Source organism: Manis javanica, chromosome 8, assembly GCF_040802235.1.
Source record: "Manis javanica isolate MJ-LG chromosome 8, MJ_LKY, whole genome shotgun sequence".
Classification (NCBI taxonomy): Eukaryota; Metazoa; Chordata; class Mammalia; order Pholidota; family Manidae; genus Manis; species Manis javanica.
The window spans coordinates 101,840,879-101,860,420 of NC_133163.1; the positions used below are offsets into that span (position 1 = coordinate 101,840,879).

General features: G+C 40.1%; 1 protein-coding gene across 1 annotated transcript in view; it reads left to right on the forward strand.

Annotated features, from left to right (window-relative positions):
• Nucleotides 1-3,460: 3,460 nt before the first annotated feature.
• Nucleotides 3,461-19,542, forward strand: part of MAPK6 (mitogen-activated protein kinase 6) — a 37,636-nt gene continuing 21,554 nt past the window's right edge. The window contains exon 1 of the mRNA XM_017657369.3: nucleotides 3,461-3,639. The gene's annotated coding sequence lies outside the window, so the exon portion shown is untranslated. The remainder of the gene's footprint in view (nucleotides 3,640-19,542) is intronic.

Sequence of the window (19,542 nt, forward strand, 5' to 3'; positions counted from 1 at the left end):
CTTGAAAATAATCCATGATGACCCATATTAACTGTTACATATTCCCTAACACACTGTGTTCAATGATTATATTAGAATATTATCAGGGATTGGCATCCAGGTTAGTAGTCTGTATTTTAAAAATCTGTTTTAAAATCAGTATTGCGATTTTCAATATTTATAACAAGATGGTAATTGGAAAAAATATATAACAAGTAGCCTAATGAGAACATTTAAATTCAAATAGGCAAAGTGGGAGCAACTGGGTGACTCAGGATTTACCTCTCACTCATCTCAGCATTCACCATCTAGTGATTCTGCCCCAAGAATATTGCTTGTATTGTCATCCCCTTTCTGTGCCTACTAGAGAGACATTCTTCCTCTTTGTCTCATGGTTAAACCAGAGTTTGGGTTGGGTTTTCTGTCACTGTGATAGAAAGAATTCTGACTTGTAGAGGAAAAGGTGGCTCTTTAAAGGACATCAGGATATCATTCCCAGAGTAAGGCAGACTGGATGCAGGGCAGAAAGAAACACTGTATTCTCCTACCCTCTCCCTTTCACCATTCTCTTGCTCATCTAATCTACCTTTTCCATTCATGCCAGAATTATCATTCTAAAATATTAGTTGCATCAGCTAAATTCCTCTCCTATTGCGTTTAGCATAAAACCTAAATTTTGGCATCCAATCGAGGCCCTCTGAATCTGGTGCTAACTTGTCTTCATTCCCCTTGACCTATCAGACTTCTCCCATTTTCCAAAGTGTGCCTGGCACTTTCATGGCTTTGTCCATTCTGCTCTCTCATCGGGAAATGTCTTTTTTCTGATCCTTCTTGATGGAATGAAGCCCAGCTCAAATACTCTCTCTTCCAGTTGAATCTTTCCTGATGTCCCCAGTCCTCATTAATTACTCCTTCCAGCAAGAGCAGGTACTTGCATCTCTGCTCAGGAAGCAAGACTCTCCTGCTGCCTTATGGTGCACTTACCTGTTCCTTTCCTGCTTTCCTCCACGATGACAGTAGTTTCAAACTCTTTCAACAATAGCATAGCTCATAGCAATAATGAGCAATAAATAGAAATACACTTTACATTGTGATCCAATTGGCACATTAACATATGCTTGTATTTCATCAATTATAAGAAATATTCCATTTTAAAATCTCTGAAATCAGGATGTAGCAATAGGATATCATATTCTGATAGACTTTTCGCTTTCTTAAGAAAATGATATGTCATAATTGCTGACATTTTAGATTTGTTGAAATACAGTATGTAACTGAAACAAAAGTTTCACAGAACAATGTTTACCCTTTCTTGCCAGTAATGCTGTCTAGGTTTTTTTTCTCTATTTCATTAAGAAAAAAATGCAGGTTGTAATCCACCAAAATGCTTTCGCTAATCACTAACTTACAGTTTGAAAAACTACTGAGAAGTTAAACTACATTCTGTATAAACATGACTTTAATTCCAAGAAATTCTTGCCCAAGATGATGAAGTTGCAAATAAGTTAATTGCAGTTTCAGTAACTTCCTCAAAGTCCATTTATCTGAACAACAGAATACTGACTGAGCTAGCCTTCATCAGCATAAATAACCCTCTCCTCAACCAGACTATTTTATTGGGTTTATTAAACAACTGTTCACTTCAAAATTCTCCTTTCCCAATGTCCACCATCCTAAGCAATTATGTCACAAATTTAGCCCAATCTCAATCGTGCTCTTTTATTACAGAGAGGCCTATCTTAAACCAGATCCCCTAAATCTTGTAACTATCCTACTCTTGAGGCAGCTTTGAGACACTGTTAATACTTTGTCAACATAGTGGTCTGCTGGAAGCAAAAACCTGGCATTGCTTATCAACAGGGTATTTTGGTGCTCTGCTAGAAGTCAGGAGCTGACTACATTATAAGCTCCTTGAGGAAAAGTCTAGTACTTGTTACTTATTCTTCTCCCCTGACTCCTAGTGATCAAATATTGATGGATGGGGGGAAAAGGTGTCTTAGGGATCCAAGAGAAGCCTAGAGCAGCGGCAGTAGGAATGGATAGTGGTCGTGGGTAAGGAGCTCTTGCTGCAGAGGCTCTATCCACAAATTACAAATCTTGTGGTTGAAACACAAGCCTCCCCTTTCTCTTGGTTTTTATCTACTCACCATCTTGTCTTTGCCCCTAGTACTCAGATAGCATTGTTTTAAATATAAGAAAGATAAAACATTCAAGCTTTCTTCCTCTCACTACTTAACTTCAAACCACTCTTGCTACCTTTGTGGCAGCCTTTGCTTCACGCTTGAGGTTTGAAGCTGTGCATAATAACGGATAAGGGGTAGCCAAAAGTTTGGTGATTAAAATATGAAAAAATATGTTGACCTGAGTCTCTAACTTCATAAATACCTACATAAATTTCACATAAATAGTGAAATGGCTCCTTGGGCTCAATAAGACAAGATTAAATAAGTTTGTTTTTCATCCAGTGGGCCCAAGAAGGTATGTTTCCCACTACATCTCACAGTACGTTCCTTCCCAAATTTTCTACGCTTCCGTTAAATTGGTCTAGTCCCAATCCCTGCAGCAAGCCAGGGGCTCTCCTCTGCCAGAGTCCAGCTCCAGCTGCGGGGTGTGAAGCCCAAAAGGATGAGATGGAGTCGGTGCATGGAGAGACAGGACACAGAGTCAGATGGAGGTGGTCTCTCGACAGTGCTGATGACAGCTTTGTTTATACCATTTTGCACAAGGATATGATTATTTATTGTTCTGTTGATTAATTGGTATAGGCAGTTGATTAATAGGTATAGGCAAGCTTTTTTCTTTGTTTTCTTCCAATCTATACATGGTTAGCCAAGTGTTAGGTGATCTTTTTCTGTTCCTTGATTGAAACTTTTCCTAGCAACACTCCTCCTCCATGTCTTTGCTCACATACAGTTCCCTCCGCAGGAACACCCTCCTGCTCCTCCCCCCGCCCGGGTTGTACTGGCTTCTTCTTAGGCAGCTAAAAGGTCACCCGTGGTGACCTCACTTAGAAGCCTTCCTCAATTCCCTCAGGCAAAATTAATGACCTTGTTAGCAGCACTTGGCTTCTAATGCGTTTGCCTTTACGTCGGCTAATGCCTTCTAGCCAATCCATCTTCAAGTTCAGTCTTGTTCTCAGACCATCCCGGGTACAGGAAAGAAGGCCAATTCCTCTTGTAGGGCCTTGCAATTCCCAGTGCCTTGCCAATAGTAGATGCTCAGTAAACGACCGAAAGAGTTTCGTCACTTTGTGCTCTGGTGCTGGGGCAAACAGCAGACCAGAGAGGGCCCAATTGTCCACCTCCCCGCCGGCCGCCTGGCCCAGGCCCCAGAGACGGCAGGGAAGCCCGCGTGCCTCTCCTGACACCCCCGCGGCGCGCGGAGCAGTCAACCGCGTTGGAAATTCCGGCGCGTGTAAGCGCTGGGGGCCGGGCGGAGGCGGGGGCACCCGTGGAGTGAGCCTGTGACGCATGGGGGCGTGGTTGCAGGAGCCCCGCCCCCTCTCCCTCGTCCTCTCTCGCGGGTCGGGGTTACATGGCGGCGACTGCGGCAAAGCGAGAGCCTTGGAGACGCTGCTGCCGCCAGCACAGCCGGAGACCTCAGCCGACACCGGGGGCTGTCCGCGGGCCCTACACTCCCTCGATGAGTCGGAGAAGTCCCGTGAGTGTGTGTGTGTGTGTACGCGTGCTGGGCGCGCCGGCGGGGCGGTTCGGGAGGGCGCCGCTGAGGGCCCGGCGGCGGCGGAGCCGGCTCCCTCCTCCATTGTGTGTGACCCTCCGGCGGCCGCCGCTCAACAAAGGCGCTTTTGTTCCGTCTCCGGCCCGCTTGCCCGCCGGCCAGCCCGCTCGGGCCTGGCCAGACCGTCCCCGCGCGCGCTCGCGGGCGGCGGGCCGGGGTCCGCGCGTGGGGCCGGCGGAGAGGCCGGCGCGCCCCTCCCACCCGGCACGCCCCTCGCCGGCCGCCGGGCCGCGCCCGGCGGTGCCCGCCAGCCAGGGGGCCACGCGTGCCGGCCGCGTGCCGTTGCCGGTCCCGCAGGTTCGGAGCCCGGCTGGGCCGGAGGGCGAGGGGCTGCCCGGGAGCCTGAGGTGGCGGGGAGTCTCGCCTTGCTGGCACGCTGCCCTTCCATCTGCTCCCGGGCCGCCTCCCCCATCCCGTTCCGGTGACTCGGCCTCAGCTGACTCCGGCCGGGCAAAGTCTCCGGTGGAGCCGGCAGATTGCGTAGCGCGCGCCACTTAGCCGACTGGTTTCAGAGGCCAGAAGTCCTCGGCCCAAGTTTTGAGTTCTAGCCACAAGTGAGGTACAGAAAACTCGTCCGAGTCTTAATTCCTGACCTCCAAGCCCCCAACCCCGTCACGCCCCGCAGCCTTTCTTTAGCTGCGTTCGGGCCTTTGAGCGGTGGTCTGTTTTAAGTACCCAATGAAAACTTGTTTTGTCAGTTCACTGAAAAAGGCCTCCTCACTCCACTGTGCATTATCTGATTTGGTGAGGTGCTTTGAAAAGTAAAGGTGTTTGGGGCCGCCTTTTGTTATTGGGCTTAGTAAGACTCGACTTGTTCAGGTATTATGTGGGAGCTCCGTGAAGCAAGCTCTTTTTTATCCCTTTACTTATTTATTATTTTTTGCTTGCTCATTGAAAAAGATCCTGTGAAGGGAACTAATAAGGTGGAATTAGAAGCCTGCTGTATTTGGAGCAAAATTCATGTTCTTCAGTGCTAAAAATGTCCTTAAAAGTCAGGCTTAGTCAAGGGGGAAAAAATTTAACGGGACAAAGTGGGGCATAAACAGCTTAAGATTAATTAATTTTCTGATTACTTGATTCTACTAGCCTTGTTATTTTATAAAGTTCTGATTGGACATATCCTCTCTTTTCAACCTTGGGAAACTGAAATGGGAAGAGTAATCCGACTAGAAGAATGTAGAGTCCAAAGGGGGCCTGGCCCAGAAAGGGAGCTCCCGAAATGCCAGATTTTAATGTTTGAAAAAGAACTTTGAATTCGGTGGAAGCATCTCTAAAACATCTTGAACAAGTAGTTGTTCAAACACGTTTATGAAGGGCTTGCTATGTGCCAAGGAGAGTAAAGTCTTTTCACATATATGTTACATCACTTAGTAAGAATTGCCTTGTGAAACTAAAATTGCTTATTGCTGTCCTAAATTCAGTAATTGCAGTCATCTAGGAAATATGCCAGATTTGAGCAGGATATGTTTTATCACCTAGGTATTACTGTTCAGAAAAAAACTGTGGGAAATAAGAAGTGTTTATAAAAACCTTTATAGATGACCATATTTTGGAGTTCAATTATTTGAAAAAAGAGGATTAAAAGTAGTATTTGGCTACTTTCTATGATTAAGAATCTAGAGAAGATGGAAGATCAATCAGTTTTACACTAGAAGAAAACACATGTTCTAAAATGACAAGTGTTAGTACTAAAAGGGTTGCATACGTTCATTTAAGCGTGGTGAGAATTCGTAACTGACAAAATAATGTTTGCTGACTCAGGGTACGTTGCTAAAGGGGATGGGGTCTGGTAGGAGGAAGCTTAGAAGTGCTGCAAGTTTTGAGTTGGGTGATGACTCATCCAGCCCACGGACTGCTACGTGGCCCCTTTTTTTATACACTGTATTTTTTTAAATGACAGAGGAAATATTTCTGTCCACATTATAATTCTCTCTCTCTTTCAAGTGTATCCAGTTTCTCTAAAAAAGTAGTAATGGCTCCTTAAATTGCATTTTCAAAGGATACATATTGTACAGGTGGAATTTTGTAATGTTTGTTGAGAGTAAAATTAATTTCTGGTCTGTTGCTGCAATTAAATATTTGATACTAGCAGTTCTTTAGTTAAATTGAGAGAGATTTGTTACAGATTATTTACAAAGAACAGATAGTACTTTTATAATGTGGGTAGAAATTAACCTTATGTTCTCATTGGTACGGTAAAAGGTATCTTTATAATATCTAGAAATTAGTTCAAGTGTTGTAAAGTTGCAGCGTTTCACTCTGATGGAATTGTACCTACAGTGCTTTCTCCTGATCTGATAAATTTTCTGCTTTAATAAAACTTGAAATAGATATTGTTAGAGACACTTTTTCATCAGTCTTTTAATATAAGTGAAAGTACAGTTCCAAATTTAAGACTTACATTGTAATTTAATAAGATGTATTGACTCATTTAAAAAAGCCATTGTTTAGCAGATTGACTTAAAATAAGATTGAGGAAAAGACTGAGAATAGCAGTTTGTTTTTATAAAAGAAACAAAGCTACTATCCTCTAGTTTTTCTTTACTATTTCCCTTAAAGTAATTTATTTGAAGACTTTTGTGGACAATAAAGTATACTGTTACTGTGAATTAAATCTTTGGATAGATTTTGGAAGAGCATTGTATGACTTACATAGAGGAACTTCAGTGAAATTTTATTCAAACTTTGAAATATGTTTTCTACTAAAGGAAATATAAAATACAAAAATAAAAGTATTGTAGGTTTTCAAAGCATCCTATCAACTTAGAGGTTGAAATGTATTTCCAGTGTCCTTTTTTAATTTATTCATTTATTTTTTTAAGAATATAGTTAATTAGCTGTCATGCTTGATTCAGAATTTACAAACTGGATGGATACCTTAGCCTGTCTCTTTTCTTTGAGGTGTTGCCTTATGAAACTGTGAGCCTCACCACTGCTCTCCAGTTCCTTGTTCACATTGCGGGCTCAACCCTCAGCGCCCCTGTTAAAACAGAAAGAAGATGCCTCAGAGTAAATTTTTTGTGGCATTGTTGGCAGCCCCCTCAGCTCCTTCAGCGTGTTTTGTGGGCTGTTACTTTACAGCCTGCTGGTACTGGGGGGAATCTTGTCAGTTTATTGCTCAGAGCCCTGAGATTTTACAAAAACAAAAACAACAATGTTATTGTAGTTAATGGCTTTTTCCAGGGAGTTGGTTTTCTTGTGGAGCTGGTGTTTTTAAGGTAACTGGTGTGGGCGGAGTCCAGCATTGGTCTTTTTCCCTCCATGAACTGCATATTTAGAAAATACAACATGCCCATCTGATAGCTTTTAAAAGGTTTGTCTTTCATACACGCCAGCCTTTTAAATCAATTTCTGAAAAGTACAGAGATGGAGTGTTTATATTTCAAATCACATTTTCCCAGTGATTTTTCATTTAAGTTTGATGTCTTTTCATGGAAGAAAAATAGTACCACAAAAATTGTTAGAATCCTAGTGTTTACTTTCAAGGAAGAGATTGCTTTTGCAGAGTCTGAATCTCTGTGCATTTACTTTTGTACAAACTATAAAATATTAGTGTTTACAGAGGGGTCATGGACCTTATCTTGCTCGAGATATGCCATTTGACAGTTGAGGAAACCGAGGCCGAGAGAGAGCTAAGACCAAGGCACTTAAAATGTGATTTCTGGACTGGTAAGCAGTATTAGCATCACTTGGGAATTCATTAGCAGTGAAGAATCTCGACCCCATCTCAAAACCTGCTAAATTAGAATTTGCGTTTTAACAAGATTGCCTGGTGATTCAAATGCACATTCATTTCTGGAAGCACTGCTAGCAAATGCATACATAGTTGCTCAGCTCATTAGTGACTGATTTGGAAAACTCAGGTCTTTTTTTATTTTAATTTTTGATGTCATTAATGTACAGTTACTTGAACAACATTATGCTTACTAGATTCCCCCTATTATCACGTCCCCCCCATATACCCCATTAGAGTCACTGTCCATCAGCGTAGTAAGATGCTATAGAATCATTACTTGCCTTCTCTGTATATATTGCCTTTCCCGTGTCCGGCCCCCCCCCCACCCCCGACTCGCTACATTACGTGTGCTGATCGTAATGTCCCTTTATCCCCCTATCCCTCCCTTCCCACCCATCCTCCCCAGTCCCTTTCCCTTTGGTAACCGTTAGTCCATTCTTGGGCTTTGTGAGTCTGTTGCTGTTTTGTTTCTTCAGTTTTTTCTTATACTCCACAGATGAGTGAAATCATTTGATACTTGTCTTTCTCCACCTGGCTTATTTCACTGAGCATAATACCCTCTAACTCCATCCATGTTATTGGAAATGATAGGATTTGTTTTCTTCTTATGGCTGAATAATATTCCATTGTGTATATGTACCACCTCCTCTTTATCCATTCATCTGCTGATGGACACTTACGTTGCTTCAATTTCTTGGCTATTGTAAATAGTGCTGCGATAAACATAGGGGTGCATCTGTCTTTTTCAAACTGGGCTCCTGCATTCTTAGGGTAAATTCCTAGGAGTGGAATTCCTGGGTCAAATGGTATTTCTATTTTGAGTTTTTTGAGGAACCTCCATACTGCTTTCCACAATGGTTGAACTAATTTACATTCTCACCAGCAGTGTAGGAGGGTGGGAAACTCAGGTCTTTTGAGTTGCTTTTTCCATTGGCCCTCCTGAAAATTGAAGGAGATTTGTGGATCTAATCGCTGTCCAATGGAATTTTCATTGATAATGAAAGTGTTCTATTCTGTGCTATCCAATGAGATAACCACTAGCCACATGTGACTATTGATGACTTAACAGGTGGCTAGTGCACCTGAGGAACTGAATTTTTAATTTTATTTAATTTTAACTTATTTACATTTAAATAGCTTCATGTAGCTAGTGGTTACTATATGAGACAGCACAAATCTAGATGATCTTTGCCCACACTAAATTTAAAATCTAAGTTGTAATATACAACTAATTAGGTTTAGTCTAATAAGTTCCCTCTTCGTTTACAAATAGGAGAGATGGTAGGTTTCTAATTACCTACTTTTCTAATACCACCAGCTACTTAGTAGTTACTATAAAGCTATGACAGTTTTCTGATTGGTAATCTTGTATTCAAAATAGAAAATCAAAGTTGCAAGAATGTGTTTTCCTGTTGCTTCCATAAATATATTTTCACTTGGATTTTTAGAAATTAAAAATAGCTATTAAATAAGTGTTCCCTTCATAATTTTGTAGATAGCATTGAGGAGACAGTTTTTGCCTCTGGACAGTTGGTACCTCCAGGGATGTTTGGCATTTGATAGCTTCCAGATCAGTCGGCTATTTGTTATTTCCAGGTGCAGAAACACTGAGTGGTCCTTAACCTCTCAACCTGTGCAGTAGAAAGATTCTAATCCTAGACTAAGTCAGACTGGCCTGAGTCCAAATCTTGACATTTACTAAATGTGTGATTTCTGTGAAGTTTCCTTACCTCTTTGGAACATCAGATACATAAACCTGTTGTTTCTAAAATGATACTAATGAGGTAGTGATTCTGAGTAACAGAAATAATTTATCACTTAGAAAATGTCTGACACTTACTACATACTCAGTAAATTTAAATTACCTTTCGTCCCCCTCCTGCTTAGCTTTTATAGCCTCTGTAGTTTAGTTTTATGCTTAGAATTTCAACCAGGCTTAAGATGTATTCTGATTTTAAGTCTTGCTGGTTTCCACCAGTTACTATAATTTCATCCCTTGCTTCATTCCTATAATATCCCTTGTAGATTCCTCCACTTGTGCTCTAGATTCCTTTTGACTTCTTAAGGACTCATCTCTTGCTTTATTATGAATTTTTCCCTTTCTGTTAGGTCATCTTTATTAGTATATAAATGTGCTTTAGAGCTATACTGCTCAGTAGGGTAGTCATAAGCTGTGTTTTAAATAAAAATATTTTAAAAATTCAGTTTCTCAGTCATGCAGGCCACATTTCAGTTGTTCAGTAGCCATATGTGGGTGTTAGCTACCATATTGGACAGCATAGATACAGAAGTCTCTTAAAAACCCTCTACTGATTCCACGAATTCTTCTCTACCTACTGTCTCATTTTTCTGATCTTCTTCCAAGCAAATTTTCAAGAGTTGTTTTTGTGTACTTTGTCCAGCTTCCTTTCCTCTTCAGCCTACTCCAGACTAACTTCTGTCATCATCTCACCACTGAAATTTCTCTGCTCAGGATTGTCAGTGATTTTCACTTACCAAATCCATCTTATAGGAAATCTTTTAGCATCATTGATGATACTTGACCACTGTTACCTGCCTGTTTACCCACTTTGATTAGCTTATGAGACACATACGCTTGTTTTTATCTTACCTCACACCTTGCCGTACTTTTTTTTTTTTACAGGCTTTTGCCCTCTACCTATCCTTTCAGGCAGATTCTACTATACTGACACTGACTCCTTTTGGGTTCCCAGACCCAGTTTGTGTGCACTTGTGTGTGTGTTTTCTCATGGTACCGGCAGGGTGTCTGCGGATTCACTCAATTCTGGTGCCATCTGACCGGAGACAGCACTATATTCCCCAGGTTAAGGGCTCCATCCTACCAGACTACCCTCCATTTTCCACTCCAGATGTCATTTGCAAGCCCCAGGCTGTTACTGACCAGCTACAGATGGGAGGTTTCAACAACCTTCCGCTTAGGTTTGATTAATTTCCTAGAGTGGTTCACAGAACTCGGGAAAACACTTAGATTTACCAGTTTAATAAAGGACATTGTAAAGAATACAAGTTAATAGCCAGATGAAGAAATACGTAGGGCAAGGTCCCAAATAAAGGAGCTTCTGCCCTCATGGTGCTTGGGGCCAGGCTTAGTGGCCTGTGGAAGTGTTCTGGTTCCCCAAGCATGGAAGCTCTCTCAAGGAAGCAGGATGCAAAAGAGGGAGCAAGCGCGCAAAATGCTTTTCTCCTGAGGCATTTTTGTGAAGGCTTCATTGCACAGTCATAACTGATTAAGTCATTGGCTATTGGCTGATTCAACCTCAGACCCCTGCCATCTCCTTTCCCAGGGGTTAGGGGCTGGGTGCTGAGAATGCTAATCATCTTGTTGATTCTCCTGGCAACCAGCCCCTGCCCTTAGGTGGTCCAAAAGACTGCCCATTAATATAACAAGACACCCATATGACCTTTATAGCTCTGAAGCGTTTACAGAAAGTGTGCAGGAAGATCTCATATATTTGAGAAATACATATTTGGTCATCTGAGTGACCAGATACATATTTCTTATAACTCATTATATCTCAACCTAACTCTAACTATTGGTGTATCTCAAGAGTTAAGTCTTTGGCTTTTTGTTTTCTTTCTCTTTCTCAGTTTTTTGCCTAGGTGGTCTCATTCAATGTATTATACATATTATCTAACTGTGGATAATTTTCAAATTAATGTTCCTGGTTTAGTCTTCTTGCATGAGGAGAAGACACAGCATCCAACGGCTTGATATTACACTTAGTTATCTAATAGGTATATCTAAATAGACTTAACATATCCAAAATAGAACTTTCTCCCATATTGTTCTCCTAGTCATCCCCATCTCAGCATTTAATTCATCACCATGTTCTCTTGGTCTCCAAAATATCATTTGAATCTGTCTCCTATTTTATATCTTCATTTCTACCAGTCTCATCTTGGCCCCCGTCATCTCACATGGCCTACTGAAATAGCTTTAACTGGTCTCTGCTTTTACTTGATTATCTTCTTCAGTCCATTCTCTTCCCAGTAGCCAGAATAATTTTTTAAAAATGGAAATGAAACTATGCCAGTTGTCTTCTTAAAATCCTTCAGGAGCTTTCCTTTGCTCTTAGTTATAAAATTTAGAATCCTGCCTCATGTGTTCCTTTCTGCCTGTTCAGTCTTACCCCATATCAGCCCCCACTCCCTTCACTCAGGTTGCTGTGGCTACAACTGTTGTTTTTTCCTCCAAAACACCAAGTTCTGTCCTGCTTTAGGTTGTATTTGCTGTTTTCTCTATTTGGAATGCTCTTCTCCCATCTCTTAGCAATGCTGGTACACATTCTTATAACGTTTCAGCTCCTTAGATGTCCATTTTCCAGCCACCCAATCATAGTACTTGGACAAATCTGGAGTTATGTTATTAGCTAACTTGTTTGTTAGTCTTTCTGAGGTAGGGCAGGGACCTAGGTCATGGGACAAGCATCATGATTAATTTTTCCTGCCTGTGATTAAAAATGCTGAGACATAAGTAGCATAGTAAGAATAGGAGGGGCTCCATCTTAAGGCTAAGATTCCATTTAAAAAACCAGGGTGTTAGGAGGTAAGATTCCTAATGTGTTTTATGGTAATCAGACAATAATGGACCCTATCTTAAGGCAGGGTAAGTAGTCTGAAATGATATGTCACCACTGCTTGAGGGTAACCACTATCTTAGAGAAGAGCAGGATCAATAAATTCTTTGTGTTAAGCTTATTTAATAGAATATCTAAAGGACAGACTATGGATGGTGGCATGTCTCTTACTGGGGATAGACATCCTGAGACTACAAGTCAAGCCTATGGCCCCCCACTCTCCTATCCCTTTGCCCATTCTTGAAAGCCTTAAGAGAGAATCCTAAGCCCTTAAGTAGGCCTCCACTTAGGTTCCCCGCACTTCCCTTTCTGCTAGTGTGTACCTTTTGCCTTAAATACTTTGCTCAACTTACTGTGTTTTGTTTCTGTGCTCTTTGAGTGGTAAGCATTTTTGTTACTTTGCTATTTTATTCAATTTTCTATACTTAAGCACAAGTCTTCACTCTCACTTTTCTACTTCAGACAGTAGCGAAGGGACTCCTAAGATATCTGATTTGGGCTTGCAAGTTCCCGTTGCAGGGTGACCCAGGCAGGACAATAGGTGTACAATCATGCTCTTTAGTAGCCTGCTGCCAAATCTCCTTTCTTTTCCTTTGGGAAGGTCTCAGAACATAATCTCAGTCCATCCAGTGCTCTGCGGCTTCCCCAACTCCTCAGGTGGTAGGGGCTTAGTTCCTATGCTGTGCAGATTCAGGTGGACACTCGTCGCCAGGTGACTGGCTGAGCAGTTCAATGAGCTTTCCTTTCCTCTTCCTGTTCTTACTTGCTCTCTGCTGCCTGTGTGGCTATTGCCACTCACTGCCACTCTTGCCTTAGTGAATTCGTTTCTTACCTACACTTGTCTGACGTGGTCGAGAATTCTTTCTCAGAGTCAAGAATCTTCTCCTGTCCAGGTTGAGGTCTCACTCAGTGTGCAACAGCTGCCTGACATTTCCAGATTAGAATGTAAACTCTTTGGAAGCAGAAGAACCTTAATTGTCTTATTCTCCACTGTATCCTGGCAGTGGTCAGTAAATTTTTGTGGACTCTGTAAAATGTTTCTTTGTTTCCTCTAAATTACTGAAGGGAAAAAGTACATTAAAGATTGCATTGTAGTCGATGCAATATGTAATTCTGGACTGGGTCCTTTAGCTCTTAAGTGCATTATTGATATAATTGCAAAACTTAAATGGGCTCTGAATATTAGGTGGTAGTATTATACCAGTGTTAATTTCCTGATTTTGATGATTATATTTTGGTTATGCAAAAGAATGTTTTTTCTATAAGAAATTCACTCTCAAAGGCATGGGGGGATATGTACTATTTTTTTTAAATTAAAGTGTCTTTGATGTATAGTCTTAGGAAGGTTTCACATGAATAACACTGTGGTTTCAACATTCATCCATATTATCAAGTCCCCCACCCCATTGCAGTCAGTCAGCGTAGTAAGATACTACAGAGACATTGCTTGTCTGCTCTGTGCTGTACTGCCTTCCCCATGACCTACCTGTATTGTGATTGCTAATTAGTGCCCCTTAATCCCCTTCTCCCTCCTTCCCCACCCATTCCCTATGGTAGCCGCTAGTCCCTTCTTGGAGTCTGAGTCTGCTGCAGTTTTTTTCCTTCAGTTTTGCTCTGTTGTTAGACTCCGCAAATAAGTGAAGTCATATGTACTGTTCTTGTCAATAAAAACTTAACATTATTATTTGAGACTAGATCATGGGCTTTTGTTGACAAACCTGAGGTTCAGATCTCACTGATGTGTGATCTTGAATGTATATTTAAGTTCTCTAAAATAAAGATCTTAAAACCCATTTTGCAGTGTTGTTAGGATTTAGTGTAAGAGTATGTGCCTAGCACAGTGCTTCACACTGTGAATAATAATTCACATTATTAGTCAAGTTTGCTATTACTGTCCCTTATATTCTTTTAAAATTCAAATATTTAAAAAACTCTTCTTACATTCAATGTTATGACCTCCTTTATAACATAAAAATTTTTTTTCATTAATTGCTTTTGTAATTGTTGATAATGTGTGATAAATATGCACCAAATATTTATTTATATCCTCAAGTTAGAGCTTTTGGGCCATATTCCATAATAAAAAGTTTTAATATCTTGAAACTATACTTCTACAGCAGAGAGTAGAGCTCCTCCAAGTTATTTCAATTAAAATACATATATTGATTAACATGGGTAATTTACATTTCCTTTGTAATTTTCAATGTTTCTGTGGTATTAAAATGTTAAAATGTTAATCAGTTTGTATTACTATTGATGTAAAAATACACAAAAACTGCCTGGCAAAATAAATCATTACTTAAAATTTGTGATTTATTTAGTTTTTTCTCTTTTTGCTTCCCTGTACTCCCCATTGATGGGCATGTTATTAAGTATACATAATACCCAAAAGGTAAAGAAGGTATTTAAAGATGACCCATGAACCTTTCATTTGTTGTCACAGTCCATTTTAAGTAATAAAAACTACTTTGCTAATATTGTGAACCCTGTAATTACATGATTCAGTTTACATTCTTCCACTATTTGGGGCTCTTGTCTTACGTTTATACCTTAACATATGCTGTGAACCCCATTTTTTTTTTTCTTTAAACAGTCGAAGTCTCTTAAAGACATTTAAACATATGGATAGGTCTTTTTTTTTTAGTTTTTTATATTTCTCGATTACTTATCCTTTTTGGGTATTGTTCTTTTCTGCAGATGTGGGGTTCTGTTTTGTGTAACTTTTCTTAAACCTAAAGAACTTTGAACATTTTTTGTAAGGTCTTGAAAGTCTGATGGAAACAAATTTTTCCACTTTTGTCTCTGGAAGTGTCTATATTTCATCTTCATTTTTGAAATATATTTTCCTAGATAGAGAATTTGGGGTTGATACTTTTTCTTCTGGCACTTGAAAGATGATACTCTGTTGTCTTCTGGCTTTCATTGCTCCTAGTGATAAATCAGCCATCATTCTGTTGTTCATCCTTAGTATATACTTTCTCTTTTCCCTGGTTGCTTTTAAGAGTTGCTCCCCCTCCCACTGCTGCTGCCCCCCATTTTCAACAGTTTGAGTACGATGGGCCTAGGTGTAAGTGTCTTTGTATTTATCCTGCTTGTTGTTCATTCAGCTTCTGGGTATGCGAGTTGGTGTCTTTTATCAGTTTTGGAAAACTTTTGTCCATTTTCTCTTCATATATGTCTGCACTGTCAACTTTCTTCTTTGTGCTTTTTAGCCTAGCTACCAGCTCTTTGGACTGCTTGGACATTTTCTTTCCTTACCAGTACTACCTCAGGTTTGTCTTACCTCATGTGTTTGCCCTGTTTCTTTGCCTTAGGAAGAGTAGCTGTCTTTTACTCACAATGCCTTTGAAGAATTTATCTCATGTTTACTGTCTTGTCCCCCATCTTTAGTTTCAGCTACCCCCCGTTTCAGCTGCCTTGGATGTGGTGGAGGCCCATACACTTCATAAGATTGTCAGCTTTTATGCCTTACCTTCAAACTTTTGCACTCAGTGAGGACCCATGGGGGAGAGTTGACGGGTGTAACTTTTAGCTGGGCCTCCTCCAAATTCTAATGTGTTATATGAATCCACATGCAGGCCATTAAAAGTTGGTTGTAAGTTTGGCTGGTTTCTTCATAATCCTGTTAGTGGAAAATTCTTGTTCTCCTGTCACTTTGTCAGGAATGAGAATTGCCATAGTCTCTTCTCTTATGAAGGGTTTGACATTTTGTAGAATTCAGTTTATTTAGATTTCTTTGCATCCTTAGCTTTCTGATTTTTTTTTTTTGAACTATGATTTTGTAGCTTATCCTGCTTGTGTTTTATAGGGTGACAGTAACGGTGTCTTGTAACTTCCTACATTCAAATCAGAAGTGGAAATCCTGAGCTTGTTATTAAAATTATAAAATTTTAAAGGTGGAAGAAACTATAGAAGTCATGTGGGTTAGCTAAATCATTTTCCTGATAAGGAACTGAGACCTAAAAACAAGAGCTGCTCTGATTGTATAGCTAATTTAGCTACAGGTCCTGGAGTGGACATTAGATCCCTTTAACTCATTGTTTCATTTGTTTTTTAAAATACAGACTTAGTGAAATCAGATAGGAGTTTTTCAGTAGTGTTAAACTCTAGTGTGAATCTGATAGAAAACTTACACTATTTTTTTAATCTTACAAGCTTTGTTTAGATCTGAAGAAAATGAGAAACGAAGGAGGAAGGATATTGTCGAAAATTTATATGCCATTCTTTCTGAATCATTTTTTAAAACTGAAGACTGTCCAATCAAGTCTGATTCTTGTCATTTGATGAGTATCCAGAAATGTTCTGTATGACCTTGTATAATGTGGCCTTCAGACCTTCACCAGGGTTAGCTAAAAAATGACAGCAGTTACATTTGAAGTGCAGTCTAGAAAGCTGTAGTACTAGGTGCCGTGGAAGATGGACTGAAGAATAGTAAAATCTGAGTAATGTCAGTGTCTTATGTATTTTCATGATACCTACTTGGTATTACATGGGCTGATAGGACTTTTTACAAAATCCTGCTTGTCTAGTAATATAGGAAGACACTATTTCAGTGGCACAATCCATCTTTACTACCTCAACAAAAAAAGGTGAAGTTTTGTCTTATCAAGTCTGAGTGGTTCAAATCAATTGCCTTCTTCATGTGCTGACAGACCTGTTTCATCAGAGTGAGGCTCCTGGGGGAATGCCTGGAAAGGAAAGTGCCATATGTAGGAATTATTACTGGTGTTTCCTGTGGTAGAGTAGAATATGATCAGATTCTGAAAAAATTGAGTGTAGAGCTTTGTAAAACTTTCTACTTTGTACTAGAATATGCTGTTTCCATTTAGTTCTTCAGTACAGTTCTTAAGGTGCCTACTGAGTACCAGTTACTATGCTCAGAAAATGTCAGGAAAGCTACTTAGTCCCATTAGTCCCAAACCTTTTAAATAGACAAGACACAGCTACAACAGTGGGTGGGGAATGGTGCCCTGGAAAATGAAGAATAGAGGATCTGAAGAACAGAGATTAGATTAGATTGAGGAAGAATGGCAAAAATCAAGGGAAGGAGAACACTATTAGAAAAGAGGAGAAAGAGATGTTAGTGGGACAGGGAAGAATCTCTCGGAGCATGTGCTCCATGAGGTCTGGTGGTTCTTTTTTATTTTTTTTTTAAGAACTATTTTGACCCTGCCTAAAACAATGCCTGGCATATGGTAAGCACTCGGTAAGGTTTTGTTGAATAAAAATATGATGGATGGAAGAATTGAAGCTCTGTTAGTCAAATATGTTCAAACATCTTGGTTGTCTGCTTCTGGGACCATGTTGATTGCATTTCCCTACTCCCTTGAATTAGGTGTGACTGTGTGACCTGCTTTGGTCAATAAGGTGTGAGGAGAAGTAAAATATATAATTTTGGGTTGGAAGCAAAAGAGTTTAAATCATGTTCATACAAGTCTAACATAGCTGCCATCCAAGCTGTTGAAGTAGCTGCAGTCTCTACCATTGCCATTCAGTGTGCCCGAGGGAAAGGAAGCGGGAAGCTCACTGGTGCTTAAAGCTTCCATCTAAAAATGATTTTCACTGGGAATCCTCAGATGTCCAGACATACTTGAAGAAAGAGGCTTACCCACATGTTCCCACTTACTTATTGCTCCAGTGTTTCTTTAACATCAGTTAAGAGAGGATTCTTGAAAACGAGGGCTTTAGCAAGAGGAAGATAGGGGATGAAGGGTTATTAATAATTACTTTAAAATACCTGTTTTGTATAGAAATATTATAATTACCTGAAAAAAGATTAGTAGAAGGGATTATGTTTTTTTTAATGATCAGTGTACTGCAGTTTCAACCACATTTCTCCCATTCTGGGCATACCACCATAATAAATGCTTGGAAACAAAAACCAGGGAAGTGAAAGACTTGTACCTTCATAGATCATAGACTTTTAGAATTGGGTCTTTTGAGATTCCTTGACTAGTTGACCTGGTCTGTGAAGTCCAGTATTTCCATATGGAAACCCTAGAGTAAATAGCAACTAGAGAAGAGCATTAAAATACACACACTGGCTCTTATTTATAATGGCTTTTTAAATGGCCAAAAGCAAGTAAAGGTTATGTTAAAGTATATTTAAGGTAAGGTTTGGACAATTTAAGAACCAGTTGGGAGGAGTTTTTAAAATTTTGGATACTTTGTTAGAAGCTATGTAATCCTCTGTCTTTGACTTTGAAAGTTTGTCTTTGTAGCTAATTGTAGTTACTAATAGGCAAAGCCTGATTTTGGTGTTTTTGTTTTAAGGAACTCTCCCCCCACGCTGGGTTCTTGAGGTTCACTGAAACTAGTTTGCAACATAAGCCTCCTTGAGATAAGTCCTGAGAGGGGTCCCTGATTACTCTTTGGGCTACCCTACATTAGGAGCAAGGGCTTTGCCAAGAATGCATATGAGTAAGCAGTTAAGTTGTAGCCTTTGGCCTTCTCTGCTTTAGAAACTTAGTAGCTTTGATGAGAGCTGGGGACATGATCTTAGGGAAACTGAATTTGCTATAACATCACTGTGTGCCAGTATTAGGAGATGGTCTTAGGTTAATATAAGTAGAGCTCAACCTTTCCCTTCTCTTCAGAAGTATCTCCATCAGGAGATGGAGGCTGGCTGGATTCCAGTTAACTCAGATTACTCACTTGACCCTTGAGAAGAGCAAAATAGGCAAGAGCTGTTGAGGAGGGGAAAGGGGAAGACCTGTCAGTGAATGTGATCAAGCCAGATGACCCATGTCAGCTTTAACCTTAGAAGAAGCAAAGTGGAAAATGGAAGAGAAAACCAGAAAAGTAACTATGTTTAAGGCCTTCACTTCAAACTTGCTTTGCATATCTGACTCCCTTTCTGACACAGGTCGAAGTTCCTGATAAAGAAGCGAAAGAAAAGCAACTTTCTATAGAATGGGGAGTTGATAGGGCAGAGTGAAGTTAATTCTCCTATTTTTATTTCTTCCCTTTGTATTTTATAACTACTTCATACACTTAGGCTTGACTCAAGAGTACTTGTTTTTCTCTTGGTGTTGGGGTAAGCCAAGTGACAGAAAGCAAGAGGGAATCTTGGGGGAAGAAAGGAGTGCCTGAGGAGACAATTGTGGCTAATGCTGTTTCAGGGAACACACTTAGAAATGTAGGAAGCTGGTACCCAGCCTAGGCTACATAGAGAGCTTTTAATCCCATGTTATGTGGATCATTGAAAGAAGACCAGAGGTAAAGCTTAAGCCAACTTCATTCTTAAAAATCATTCTGTGTGCTTCATTTTATGCACCAAATTGTTAATAAAAACAAAAGAACTTTGATCCAGCTAATTAAAACTCAATTAATGATCCCTCTCCAAGCAGCACAACTGAGGTTGGTAGGAATGGGTAATGTTTGGAGGCAGAGAAATTGGTAGGATCAATTACGTTTCTGTCCTTAGTTTTCCTTTCCTTTTCTTGAAGTGTGTGGAAAGTGCAAAAGGAATGTGGAACCCCAGATCTTTCA